Genomic DNA, 13,078 nt, shown 5'->3' on the forward strand with positions numbered 1-13,078 from the left:
GCAGGGCTTGTGCAGCTGCTTGGAGTCAGTTTGGAGTTCAGTTAAGGAGGAAAATTTGGAAGTGCACCTCATGATTTTTGTTTTTATTCAGTTGAGTATTTTTTTATTTTTCAGTTCATTGTAGAGGTGATAGAAGCATTCGCCAGGTGATCTTGATGCTGAATGTCTCCTTAGGAGGTCTGGGCGTGTAGAAGAGTGAGCCTGATCCTGTTTGGACAACCTGCTCCTCACCCCCAGCCTCACCATGTCAGACATTGCCCACCTGGGACTGAGTCAAAACATTAAAATAAAAATTATTAAATTTTACTTGGAATTAAAAGGTACCTATTAATAAAATTTTAGTAATAGTATTTTGTTTATACTAATACTGTTCTATATTTTTCTTACTTCTATATTTATGTAAAAAAATCTATACATTTTTAGCAAGCAAAAAAGATTTTGCTCATTGGTTCTAAGTAACACTATTCCCATCATTAATTAATTTGTCAATTGACCACTATTGGGTATTGATTCCTCCCTCTTTATGTTTATAAGTCCTATTTTTACTCCTTTAGTGCTGTTTTTTTTAATCATTTTCTCAGACAGGGTAAAAGGGGCCACTCTGGGGGAGCCGGGTGGGAATTCGATGCGGCACTGAGGGATTCTGATGGACACTTCGGGATCCGGGCGGCCACTTGGGAGGCTCTAACGGGGCTCTCTGGGCCGCGGGGATTCATGGGAGTTGTAGGCACAGGTATAACACGGTTCAATGGAGCTGTGGAGCACCATGGGAGTTGTAGGCGCAGCTCCAAAGTGTCTCGGTGAGGCATGGGGCATGACCGGAGATGACGTAACGGCTGCAATGGCACGCCACGGGAACTGCGGAGCATGATGGGAGCTGTAGTCCCGGAAGTAGCTCGGTATTTGGGGGCCCAGGAAGGCATTTCGGGGACACTTTTGCGTCCGAGCCGCGATTTGAGGTCTTCAGGAGAGAACGTGAACGGTTCGGGAGCACTCTGGGGGAACCTGGGGAGCTCTAACCGGGCTTTTTAGGGCGCAGGGAAGGGCAGGAGTTTTAGGTGCCAGATTATGTAATGTGAAACTCAGAAGCCGCCGGGGATGAGAGGAGATGAATTCCCAGAAATGACTGTAACGGGAATGTGTGGGGTTGGGAGCATTCAGGGGGTCAGGGGATGCTTTTAGGGGGTCCCGAATGGGTGCTGTGGAGGCACTTCAGAATCGTGGAGGATCTGGGGGACACTTAAGGGACATGTGGGGACGGATACCGGGGTTCTGTGGGGCGTGGGGCATGACGGGCGTTGTAGTCCCAGCTCCAATGGGGTTCTATCGGTCCGCGGGGCATGATGGGAGTTATAGGCAAAAAGAAAAGATGGCGCTGACACCAGGCAGCCCCCCTAAGCCTCGATCCCCGGCGCTGATTGTTTGCAGGCAACGATGGGCAGAGGCGGGAGGAGCCCATTCAACCCCTCCAGTCCCTCCCAGTACAGCCCAGTTCATCCCCAGGACAGCCCAGTACAACCCCAGTGCCCCTCCAGCCCTCCTTGTACACTTGAGTTCATTCCTATTCCCTTCCAGTTCCCCCCAGTGTCATGCATAGTATGCCTCAGTGTCCCCCAGTCTTCCCAACACTGTTCCCAGTGTGATAAATGTGATTCGTGCTAATTAAATTGTAACTATATTAACAAAATTGTATTTAGATCAATAGAAGGCAATTGTTACAGAGTGAGGGGGGAAATGGGTGAGACAGGACACAGGACATCTTCCAGATGTTGGGAGTCGAAGAAAGAGGTTGGAAGAAAGTCAAACAAGAATAGTAGAAGGACGTAGGTCTGACAAGCAGCATCTAGAAATAGAAAGTTTTGACCTTGAAATGGGCCAAAATGGGATGATTCCAAGCATGGGACTCAATTAAAGTCTTGTTATGGAAAACATCTGCTCAGTCACACAGTGCACCTGAGCTACCTGCAGGTCACACCTCGGTCACTGATGAAGACGATGAGCCTTCATCGGAAATAAGACCCTCAAAAGGATGAGAGACCCCCTAACCCATTATAGAGCATGCACCGTACACACAGTGACGGAGATTTTAGGAATAGAAACTAGGAGGAGTTTTCTAGAACCGTCTGTAGCCTACAGTATATAAGTGGGATTGTTAGCCTGGATGCTTTGGTACGTGAGGAATGGGAGCCACTCCCTGTACCCCCGGTCAGTTTTGCTTATGCTTTATACGAACCTCAATTATACTGAATTACTTACTGCCAAATTTTGTATATTCTCAAATATATGCTCTTTGATTGTTTCATCTCCAATAATTTAATTGTCATCTCCAATACTTTGATTGTATTCATTTTGTTACTATTTAAAAATTTACTATTAAATTTAATCTTGTTGCTTGATAAATTGGAAAAATAGAACATCATTCATAACACCAGGTAAGCAGTGGTGGTCGAATAAACGTCCTTATCCCAATTCACAAACTCTCCGGAGACAGTCAGTCTCACAGATAACCGTCTGGTCCTTGTAGATAACCACCAGTGAAATCTGGAAGTCTGCTCCTTGAGATTGGCAGCACTGATCAAACAAAGGCAGGAAGGGCTATCGGGAAGACTGATATTGCAAGCTGGTAGTCCATGCAACTTACTTGGAAAACATAACATAGCATAATATAACAAGGTGATTTTAAACAGAACTATTTAATCATATCATTTCTTTTATCTAGTGTCCATGCTTCACTTCAGAGCTTAGTATTCTGGTTTATACAAGCCCCAATGCTTTTGTGATTAACACGGATCTTTTATGGATGGTCCCAGGATGGAGGCAGAGGGGATGGAGCCGGCTGGGGTGGAGAAGGATGCCCCGAGAGTGGAGGGGGATGGGGATGGAGGCGGGGGAGATGAGGGTGGATCCAGGGCAAGGCGGGCACGGCCCGGGAGCGGATCCTGGCGGCGGCTCCTCCTCCCGGGGCAGCGCGGGCGGATGATCCTGGGGAGCGGCCGCGGGGTGCGGGACGGGGACCGGGAGAACGGGGGGATAGCGGGGAACGGGGGGATAGCGGGGATTGGGGGGATAGCGGGGATTGGGGGGATAGCGGGGATTGGGGGGGGATAGCGGGGAACGGGGGGATAGCGGGGAACGGGGGGATAGCGGGGAACGGGGGGGATAGCGGGGAACGGGGGGATAGCGGGGATTGGGGGGGATAGCGGGGATTGGGGGGATAGCGGGGAACGGGGGGATAGCGGGGAACGGGGGGATAGCGGGGATTGGGGGGGATAGCGGGGAACGGGGGGATAGCGGGGATTGGGGGGATAGCGGGGATTGGGGGGGGATAGCGGGGAACGGGGGGATAGCGGGGAACGGGGGGATAGCGGGGATTGGGGGGATAGCGGGGAACGGGGGGGATAGCGGGGAACGGGGGGGATAGCGGGGAACGGGGGGGATCCTCTGTGTGGGTGCCGGTGCCGGGGCTGTGGAAGGAAGGGGAGGAGGAGGAGGAGGAGGCGCTGGCCGGCCCGGGATGAGCGCTGGCATGTATTATCTGAGGCGAGCTGATGTCTCTCACCGCTTTAGCTCTAGAATTACTCTGAGGCCCGGCCATCCCTCCCTCCCTCCCTCCGGCAGCGCAGCTTTTGCCCGCGGTGCCATCGAGTCCCCGGGCCGGGCTCTGAGCCCGGAGCTCTGCTCAGGCCGGCCCTAAAGCCGCAATGTTTTGTGCTTCCCGCAGGTGTGTGGTTAAAGCCGGGACATTCCAGGCCCGGTGTCTGATGCAGCGTTTTGGAGAGTGCCCAGAGCTGCAGGTGCCAGTGGCACAGGTGAGGTTTGGGGTGACCCAGGCGCTCCCAAGGCTTTGGATGTGCAGCCCCTGGGAAGGCTCCCTGTGCCTGTGCTGGGCTCCTGTCAGCTCCCCAGGCATGGGTTTGTGGGCAGGGAAAGGAAAGGAGCCAGGGCCTCGTGTTCATCTGGGTCCTTTTGTATCTAAAGTCCAGATTTGGCTTCTGGTGCTCTATTTTCTACTGCAATTTAAACATTCTGTTTTTAATAAAACTATTTTTGGTGTCGTTTTCGTGTCCCTGGAGACACAATGGTCATCGTGTGGGGAGGAGGGAGAGCTCAGGAAGGAGAAAGGATGGGGGAAAGGTGCTTGTAATTTTATTTCTCAATGTCCTCTGATTTTTTGGGCAATAACTTCAGGTCGTTCTCCTCCATGGAGTGTGTTTGGCCAGTGATCAGGGCGAGGTTTCTCCCCGTTCTTATCCCAGGGCAGGAGCCTTTCAGCGTGGGCTCTGTGCCACTGGGTGGCCTCGTGGTTTTCTGTCTCTTGTGATCGCTGTGTGCATCTCCAGGGAGGCAAACGAGGCCATGCTGAGCCTCGAGATGCAAAATGTTCCCATTTGCCAGGGAAATGTTCGTGTTGGCCAGGCTGGGAACATCTCAGCATGTCCAGGGCCGGTGAGGGATGGGGTCCAGCACTCCAAGTGACGCTGGGACCAGAACCACAAGGACCATTTGGAGCCACACTTGAGCCTGGGGATGACCTTGACCTCAGCCTGACGCTGCTTCACCCCAGGACAGGAGAGCCACCATCAGCTTTTATTACCCACCCATAAAAGCTTCACCTTTGAACCTCCCCAAATCCCATCTGGGACCCCCCCAGGGGACCCCCCCAAACTCTGGGACCCCCCTCCAGCCCCCTCAGCCACGCTGTGGCCGCAGCTTCATCTCAGTGAAGGGGATGGAGACGTTGAAGCCTTTCCAGGGGAACCAGTGGATGCCCTGTGGGGGAGCTGGGGGGTCAGAACCTTTGGAGAGTTCCAGAGACCCCCATAAATCCCCATAGAGACCCCACAGACGCCCCCCAGATTCCTATGGGCACTCATGGACCCTTAGGGATCCCCATAGACACCCCAGAGACCACAGAGATCCCCACAGGCCCTACAGGACCACACAGGCCCTATAGATCCCACAGACCCTTTTTCCACAGGGCCCTATGGAACCCTATGGACTCCCACAGACCCCTATGGACCTTCAGAGAACCCCATGGACCCTCCTAAAGATTCCCTCATACACCCCCAGACCCCTCCATAGTCCTATAGCCCACCCTAGACCTCCCCTAGCCCCCTTAAAATACCCAAAGCCCCTTGCAAAGACCCCCAGATCCCCTCCAGACTCCCCCAAAATCTCCTCCAGACCCCACAAATACCCCCCATAGCTCCCCATACCCCCTTAAATCCCCCCCAGACCCCCCGAAATCCCCCCAGACCCCCCCAATCCCCCACCCCGTGCCCTCCCCCCCGGCCCAGGTGGGTACCTGGTGGTCCCGGGGGTCCCGTAGAGCCCGTTCAGGTTGGCACAGTGGCAGTTTCGGTACCACCAGGCTCCCCCGGAGGCCGCGGGGTGGGGGGGGTGGTGGGGGCGGCCCGAGGGGTCCCGAGGGTCCCGGGAGTCCCGGTCCCGTGTGGAGAAGGGGCTGCCCGAGTGGTAGGAGAGGGCATCTCCTGTGGGGGGACATGTCAGGGACCCCCAAACTCAGCAGGAGCCACCAAAACCCACCCGAAACCCCAATACCCCCAGGGACCCCAAAACCCACCAGAGATTCTCAAAACCCACCAGGGACCCCAAAACCCACCAGGGACCCCACAGCCCCCTGCCAACCAATGAACCCCAAACCCCCAGGGATCCCAAATCCCATCAGGACCCCACAGTATTCCCCAAATACCCCAGGGACCCCAAAATCTACCAGGGACCCCACAGACCCCTGCCAACCAATGAACCCCAATACCCCCAGGGACCCCAAAACCCACCAGGGACCCCACAGACCCTGCCAACCAATGAACCCCAAACCCCCCATGGATCCCAAATCCCATCAGGACTCCCAAAAATTCCACCCCAAACCCCCCCGGAACCGCCCCCGGCCCCGGCGGTGCCGCTGAACGCTCCCACGCGGAGCCGGTACCGCTCCTGGGCGCTGCCCACGGCCAAGTCGCGATAGATCGCCAAGGCCGAGTCGCGACCGGCCCGCAGCTCCACGCGCAGCTCCGTGGGGGTCGCGGCCGTCGGCTCGTGCAGCGCCTCGTTCCCTGCACCCCAAAAATCCTCCGGTACCCCCAGGACTCCTGCGGGGTCCCCTCGAGATACCCCGTCCCCCCCAATGCTCTCCCTGAAATATTGGGGACCCCCAAACTGCTGGGGAATCCAAATGTGCCCTATGAACTCCTGGAGACCCCGCAAATCCTTCCCGGACCCCAAAACCGGATCTGAAATATTGGGGACCCCCAAACTGCTGGGGACCCCAAAAGTGCCCCGTGAACTCCTGGAGACCCCCCAAATCCTTACCGGACCCCCAAACCGGATCTAAATATTTGGGGGAGACCCCAAACTCCTGGAGACCCCAAAAGTGAACTCCTGGAGACCTCCCTCAAATCCTTCCCGGACCCCAAAACCAGATCTGAATATTTGTGGGGACCCCCCCTGGATCCTACGAGTTCCCCTCTCGGACCCCTGGGGATCCCCCAAATTTTGTGGTCCCACCGAGTACCCCCTGCTGCCGCCCCAGGGCTCTCCTCAAAGTTCCCCCAAACCCTGGCAGTGCCTCCCAGTCCCCCCAGATATTTTTATAGGTCCCCCCCAAAATCCCCAGGGCCCCCCAAAATCCCCAGGGCCCCCCGGCCGAGCCAGAATTCGCCGCTGACGTTGCCGAAGCCGCGGGCGTACGAGTCCCACCCCCTCCAAAACCCCAAAACCCCTCTGATCCCCCAAACCCCAGTTTCCATCCCATAAACCCTAGAGAACCCCTCCAGTCCCTCCCAGTGCCCCCCAGTCCCCTCCCAGTGCCTTTCCAGCACCCCTCAACCTCTCCAATGCCCTCCAACACCCCCTGCGGGACCCCCCCAATTACCCCAAACCCCCTCATTTCCCCCCCATAAACCCTGTAGAGCCCCCCATCCCCTCCCAGTATCCCAAAGTTCCCTCTCAGTGCCCCCCAGCACCCCTCAACCTCCCCAACACCCCCTGCAGGACCCCCAGTTGCCCCCAAACCCCCTCAGGACGCCCCAGATGCCCCCAAACCCCCTAATTCCCCCCCCCCCCCCCCCCAAACGCCATAAATCCTCCTCTAAACCCCTGTAGGACCCCCCAGCATTGCTCCCAGTGCTCCCAGTGCTCCCAGTCGCACCAGGCAGCCGCCGCCGTCCGTGTCCATGTCACAGAAGACGCGGAGGGGCCGGGCCGGGTCCCCCCCGAGGAAGATGAGGGTGTCCCGGGAGGGTCCCGGCCCGTTCCGCTGCTCCTCGGCGCAGTCCCGGGGATGGGGGTGCGGGAGTGGGGCTGGGGGGAGCATTGGGGTCACCTCAGACACCCCAAAAAGTTTCTGGGAATTCAGGGGTGACCCCTCCCCAAAATGACACAGGCACCCCCCAATGCCTCCATTCGAAATTTGGGGGTCTGGGTGACACCCCCAGGATCTGAGACCCCCTCAGATGATCCAGGGGTGGAGCTGTCCCCCCAAAAGACACAGATCTCCCAAAAAAGCACACAGGGGTACAGCTGTCCCCCCTCAAAGGACACAGACCCCCCAAAAAAGGGCCCCAAATAACCCCCAAATGACTCCCAAAATCCCAAATAACCCCCAGAAACCCCAAATAACCCCCAAAACCTCAAAATAACCCTCCAATCACTCCATAAACCCCAAATATCCCCCAAATAACCCCAAATAATCCCAAATTAACCCCCAAAACCACCCCAAAAACCCAAATAACCCCAAATAACCCCCACTTCCCCCAATAACCCTACCCGCATTTTTGGGGGTCCAGGTGCCCCTCCCTCCCCCATAGCTCCCCCCACTCACGAGTGTCAAAGGAGGCCTCCAGGGGGGCACTTTTGGGGTGTTCCCCTCGGCCCCACAGCCGCACCCCATAGCGCCCCGCGGGCTCCAGCCCCCAGAGCTGCTGCGATGTCGCCTCGGGGGGCAGCCACAGGGTCTGGGGGGGCACGGGGGGTTTTGGGGTACCCCAATGGGGACAGCGGGGTCCCCAGGGGGGGTATTGGGGTTCCCAGGGGGTTATTGGGGTCCCCCAGAGCTGTATTGGGGTGCCATTACCAAAGGAGGGTAATGGGATACCCCGAGGTGTTATTGGCGTTCCCAGGGGGGTATTGGGGTCCCCCAGAGCTGTATTGGGGTTCCCAGAGGGTCACTGGGGTCCCTCAAGGAGATATTGGGGTGCCATTACCAAAGGAGGGTAATGGGATACCCCGAGGTGTTACTGGGGTCCCAAGCAGATATTGGGGGACACCCGGGGGTTTTTAGGTTCCTTTTGGGGGGTCGTTACCTGCTGGGGCCCCCCGGGGGGGCCGTACTCCAGCTCGTAGCCATCGGGGGGGCGCGGGGGGATCCCAGTGCAGCCGGGCACTGCGGGGTCACAGCGAGCCCACCCACAGGGTCCCTGGGCCACCTGGGGAAGGACACACTGCTGACATCCACAGCAGCCCCAAATCCCCTTCTGATACCCCAAAAATCACTGTGGTCACCCCAAACCCCCCACCCTCACACCCCAAACCCTCCCATGGGCCCCCCAGCCCTGCCCTCACACCGTGCCCGATGGACATGGCCCAACTCCCCCAAATTTTCCCCCAAAGACCCCCCCAGTCACCCTCAGCCCCCAGTTTCCCCCAATGCCTGCCAGACCTGTTTCCTCCAGGACCTCCCAGTCCCCTGAGTTCTTCCCAGTTTCCCCCAGTCCTCTCCAGTCCCCAACTCCACCCCAATTCAACCCCTGACTCAGTTTCCCCTCATTCTCCAATTTTCCCCCCATTCCCAGTTCACCTCGATCTCCACCAGTCCCTTCAGTCCCCAGTTCCCTCCAGTTCCTCCCAGTCACCCCCAGGCCTCAGAGCCCTCAGTTGCCATCAGTTCACCCCAGTCTCCTGTTTCCCCCAGTTCTCCAAACCTCCCAGTTATCCCCAGTTCCTCCAGTTCCCCCAGTCCCCAGTTCCCTCCAGTTCCTCACAGGCCCAGTTCCCCCAGTTTCCCAAACCCCCCAGTTGTCCCAAGTTGTCCCCAATTCCTCCAGTTCCCCCAGTTCTCCTGCCAGTTGCTCCCAGTGCTACATTGCCCCTAATCTCCAGTTCCCCCCAGTCCTCTGGCTACCCCCAGCTCCCAGTTTTGCCCAGTTCTCCCAAGTACCCTCAGCCCCAGTTGCTCCCAGTCCCCCTCTAATCCCACTGTTCTCCCTGGTCCCTGAGCTGTCCCAATCCCCCCAAAACTGTTCCCAGTCACCCCAATAACGAATCCCTCATATTCCTCCAGTTTCCCCAAGTCCCTCCCAGTTCACCCCCAGTACCCCCCAAATCCTCCCCAGTGCCCATTTTCCCCCAGTCTTTGCCAGTCCTCAGCTCCACCCCAGTTTGCCCCAGTTTGCCCCAGTTCCACGCAGTTTCACCCAGGCCCCACATGACCCCAGACCCCATTTCCAACCTGTCCCCCTTAGCTTATCCCAGTTCCTCCCAGTCCCCAGGTGATCAGAGTCCCTCCAGGAGTTACACTCCCTCAAATCTCCACTCCCCTCCAATCCCTGCTCTCACTTTCCCCTGAATCCCCAAGTCCTCAGTGCCCTCCGAGCTGCCCCTGGGCCCCACTCCCAGCCCTGTCCCCACTCCAGCTCCATTCCCAGAGGGGTCCTGGGGGAATCCCCGCAGCCCCTCACCAGTGGTGGCCTCACTGGAGACGTGGTCGCTCCTTTTGCCTCCCCTCAGCCCATAGAGGTGGAAGCAGTACCGGCGGGACGGGGACAGCCCCGGCACCGTCACCGAGCGGGACTCGCCATCGATGGGCAGGGCCTGGGGCTGGCCCTGGGCATCCCGGTACTGCAGCACAAAGGAGTCAAAGGAGCCCTCAGGGATGTTCCACTGCAGCTGCACAGAGTTGGGGCTGGCACTGGAGACCTTCAGCTCTCCTAGCACTGCCTGTGTCAAGGGGGCCTCAGATGGAGGGGCCTCAGTTTGGGGATGTGCACTTTGGAGAACGTCAGCTCTGGGGGCCTCAGTGGAGGTGTCCATTGAGGGTGAGGGCAGATCCTCAGGGTCGGCTGCAGCAACAACAGAGAGGGGACACTGACGGGTGTGGGCATTGGTATGTCCATCCATTTGTCCATCCATCATCCACCCAACCATCCATTATCCATCATGCACCATCTCCTCCCAGTCCCTTCTCACCATTCCCTCCTCACCCATCACTGAGCACCCAATGACCCCAGCCCATCCAATCAACCACTGACTCTTCCATGGACTTACTGACCAGCATCTGCCATCATCCACCATCTTCATCATCATCATAATCAACATTATCCATCATCCTGATTTCTCCAATATCCACCATCATCCATTCATCCATCCGTCCATCATCCAGCCACGCATTCATCCATCATTCATTCATCTGTCCATCCATCATCCATCCATCATCCATCCATCCATCATCCATCCATCCATCCATCCATCCATCCATCCATCATCCATCCATCATCCATCCATCATCCATCCATCATCCATTCATCTATCCATCTATCCATCCATCCATCCATCCATCCATCCATCCATCCATCCATCATCCATCATCCCTCCATGCATTCATCCATCATTCATTCATCCATCCATCCATCCATTATCCATCCATCCATCCATCCATCCATCCATCCATCCATCCACACTTTCATCTCCTGGATCATTCATTCCAGTATCCATCATCCACAAGCCCTTAGTCCAACCACATGGCTTTCAATGTGGCTTTTCCTACAACTGATTCATCAGCTTCTCCCTTTATTGGATCACTGAACAATCAAGCGATTGGATCTGTCAAAACACCTGCCCCAACACTCATCATCGTCATCGTCATCATCATCATTCATCCATCCTCCATCCATTATTCTTCCATCCTTTACCCATCCTTTTTCCTTCAGCCAGTCCTTAAATTCATTCTCCAACCCCCTTAATTGCCCTCACCTCCCAAGCCTCACCCCAACACCCTTACCCTTACCCAGGACACAAACCAGCCACAGGTTCAACCACACGTGCTCCCATCTGACCACCTGTGTATTCATCACCAATCCATCCAAGGCACCCAGGAGCCCCTCATCCACTGATCCATCACCCCTCCATCCTCATCATCCAACACCCATTTGCCATCACTCCTACCCTGAGCTCCTTCCAATTCCTAAACTCTGGGATGTAGGATGGGGGGGGAGCATAGCAGGAATGATGGATGAGATGGATGATGGATGATGGATGATGGATGAGATGGATGATGAATGATGGATGATGGATGATGGATGATGGATGATGGATGATGAATGATGGATGATGGATGATGGATGATGGATGATGGATGATGGATGATGGATGATGGGTGATGGATGTTAGATGGATGATGGATGATGGATGATGGATGCTGATGATGGAGGATGACAGAGTCACTGTGTCATTAGAAGGGTCAATGATTGATGTGATGGTGCCAGTGTCAGGGTTTACTCAACCCAGGTGCTAATGGGATGGTGGAAAGGTGCTATTGGTGCAACCATGAAATGTGGGGAAGTATGGATGGAGCTGGAACGGAGAGAGGATAAAAGTGTGATGGAGACAGGATATGTGGATGGAGGGAAGGAAGGAAGGAAGGAAGGAAGGAAGGAAGGAAGGAAGGAAGGAAGGAAGGAAGGAAGGAAGGAAGGAAGGAAGGAAGGAAGGAAGGAAGGAAGGAAGGAAGGAAGGAAGGAAGGAAGGAAGGAAGGAAGGAAGGAAGGAAGGAAGGAAGGAAGGAAGGAAGGAAGGAAGGAAGGAAGGAAGGAAGGAACAGTGGGGTGTCCAGAAGGAGATGGTTGCTTTGGGTGATGATTGAACACTTGAAAGGACAATTAATGGATGGACAGAGGAATGTTTGGGGAGAAAATATAAATGGATGGATGGATGGATGGATGGATGGATGGATGGATGGATGGATGGATGGATCCCAGTGGTCCCCAAACAATGACTGTTCAGTCTTTGATCCTTCCACCAACCTATTGACCAACAGCCCACCATCATCTGTCATCCATCGACCCATTATCAACCATCATCTATCATCCATCATCCACTGACCCATCATCATCCATCATCCATCCATGGGTCTACATATCCCTCTACTCGCCATCCCTCTGGTCTCCACATTCTCACCCCCATCTCAAGCCCCAGAAGCATTTCTCAGACTCCCCAAGCTTGAAGGACCATCTGAGGGCTTGGACGCACCACAGGTGTGGATGGGTCCTGAGCCCCTCTCTCACCTGTGATGACATCAGTGGACACATGGTCAATCCTTTTCCCACCTTGCAATCCATAGAGGTGGAAGCAGTACCGGTGGGACGGGGACAGCCCCGGCACCGTCACCGAGCGGGACTCGCCATCGATGGGCAGGGCCTGGGGCTGGCCCTGGTCATCCCGGTACTGCAGCACAAAGGAGTCAAAGGAGCCCTTGGGGACGCTCCACTGCAGCCCCACAGAGCCTGGGGTGATGCTGGAGACCCTCAGCTCCTCCAGCACCGGCTGTGCCGGAGCGGCCTCAGATGGGGGGTGGGCTCTGTTTTGGGGTCTTCTGAGGGCCAGGGCAGCTCCTCTGGCATGGCTGCAGCTGTGATGGAGAGGGAATAGTGATGGGCCTGGGCAACTGCTTGTCCATCAACAAGTCCATCTATCATCCACCCAATCACCCATCCATCCTTCATCCATCACTTCCATCCATCCATCCATCCATCATCCATCCATCCATCATCCATCCATCCATCCATCCATCCATCCATCCATCCATCATCCATCATCCATCCATCCATCCATCATCCATCCATCCATCCATCCACTCATCCATCCAATCCATATCCATCCATTCCTTCAATCATGTGTCTTTCCATGAAACTTTTGGTTCAACTGCATCTTTTCCTCCTCCATCCATTGGATCATCCAACCATCAAATGACTGATCTGATCCTCAAAACCACCGAGAAACTGCCCCAAACCCATCATCCATCCATCCATCCATCCATCCATCCATCCATCCATCCTCCATCCACTGT

The 13,078-nt window shown here is 55.7% G+C and overlaps 1 long non-coding RNA gene and 1 other non-coding gene across 2 annotated transcripts; both read left to right on the forward strand.

Annotated features, from left to right (window-relative positions):
* Positions 1-834: 834 nt before the first annotated feature.
* Positions 835-2,312, forward strand: LOC148217308 (uncharacterized). The gene is made up of 2 exons (XR_015801095.1): positions 835-982; positions 1,969-2,312. It is a non-coding gene; the product is annotated as an uncharacterized LOC148217308 (long non-coding RNA).
* A 1,194-nt stretch (positions 2,313-3,506) lies between these two features.
* Positions 3,507-3,590, forward strand: LOC148217309 (small nucleolar RNA SNORD45). Its single transcript, XR_015801117.1, has one exon. It is a non-coding gene; the product is annotated as a small nucleolar RNA SNORD45 (small nucleolar RNA).
* The last annotated feature ends 9,488 nt before the right edge of the window (positions 3,591-13,078 follow it).

The sequence above is a fragment of the Sturnus vulgaris genome, unplaced genomic scaffold (genome assembly GCF_052056855.1).
Source record: "Sturnus vulgaris isolate bStuVul1 unplaced genomic scaffold, bStuVul1.hap1 Scaffold_87, whole genome shotgun sequence".
In the NCBI taxonomy this organism is placed as follows: Eukaryota; Metazoa; Chordata; class Aves; order Passeriformes; family Sturnidae; genus Sturnus; species Sturnus vulgaris.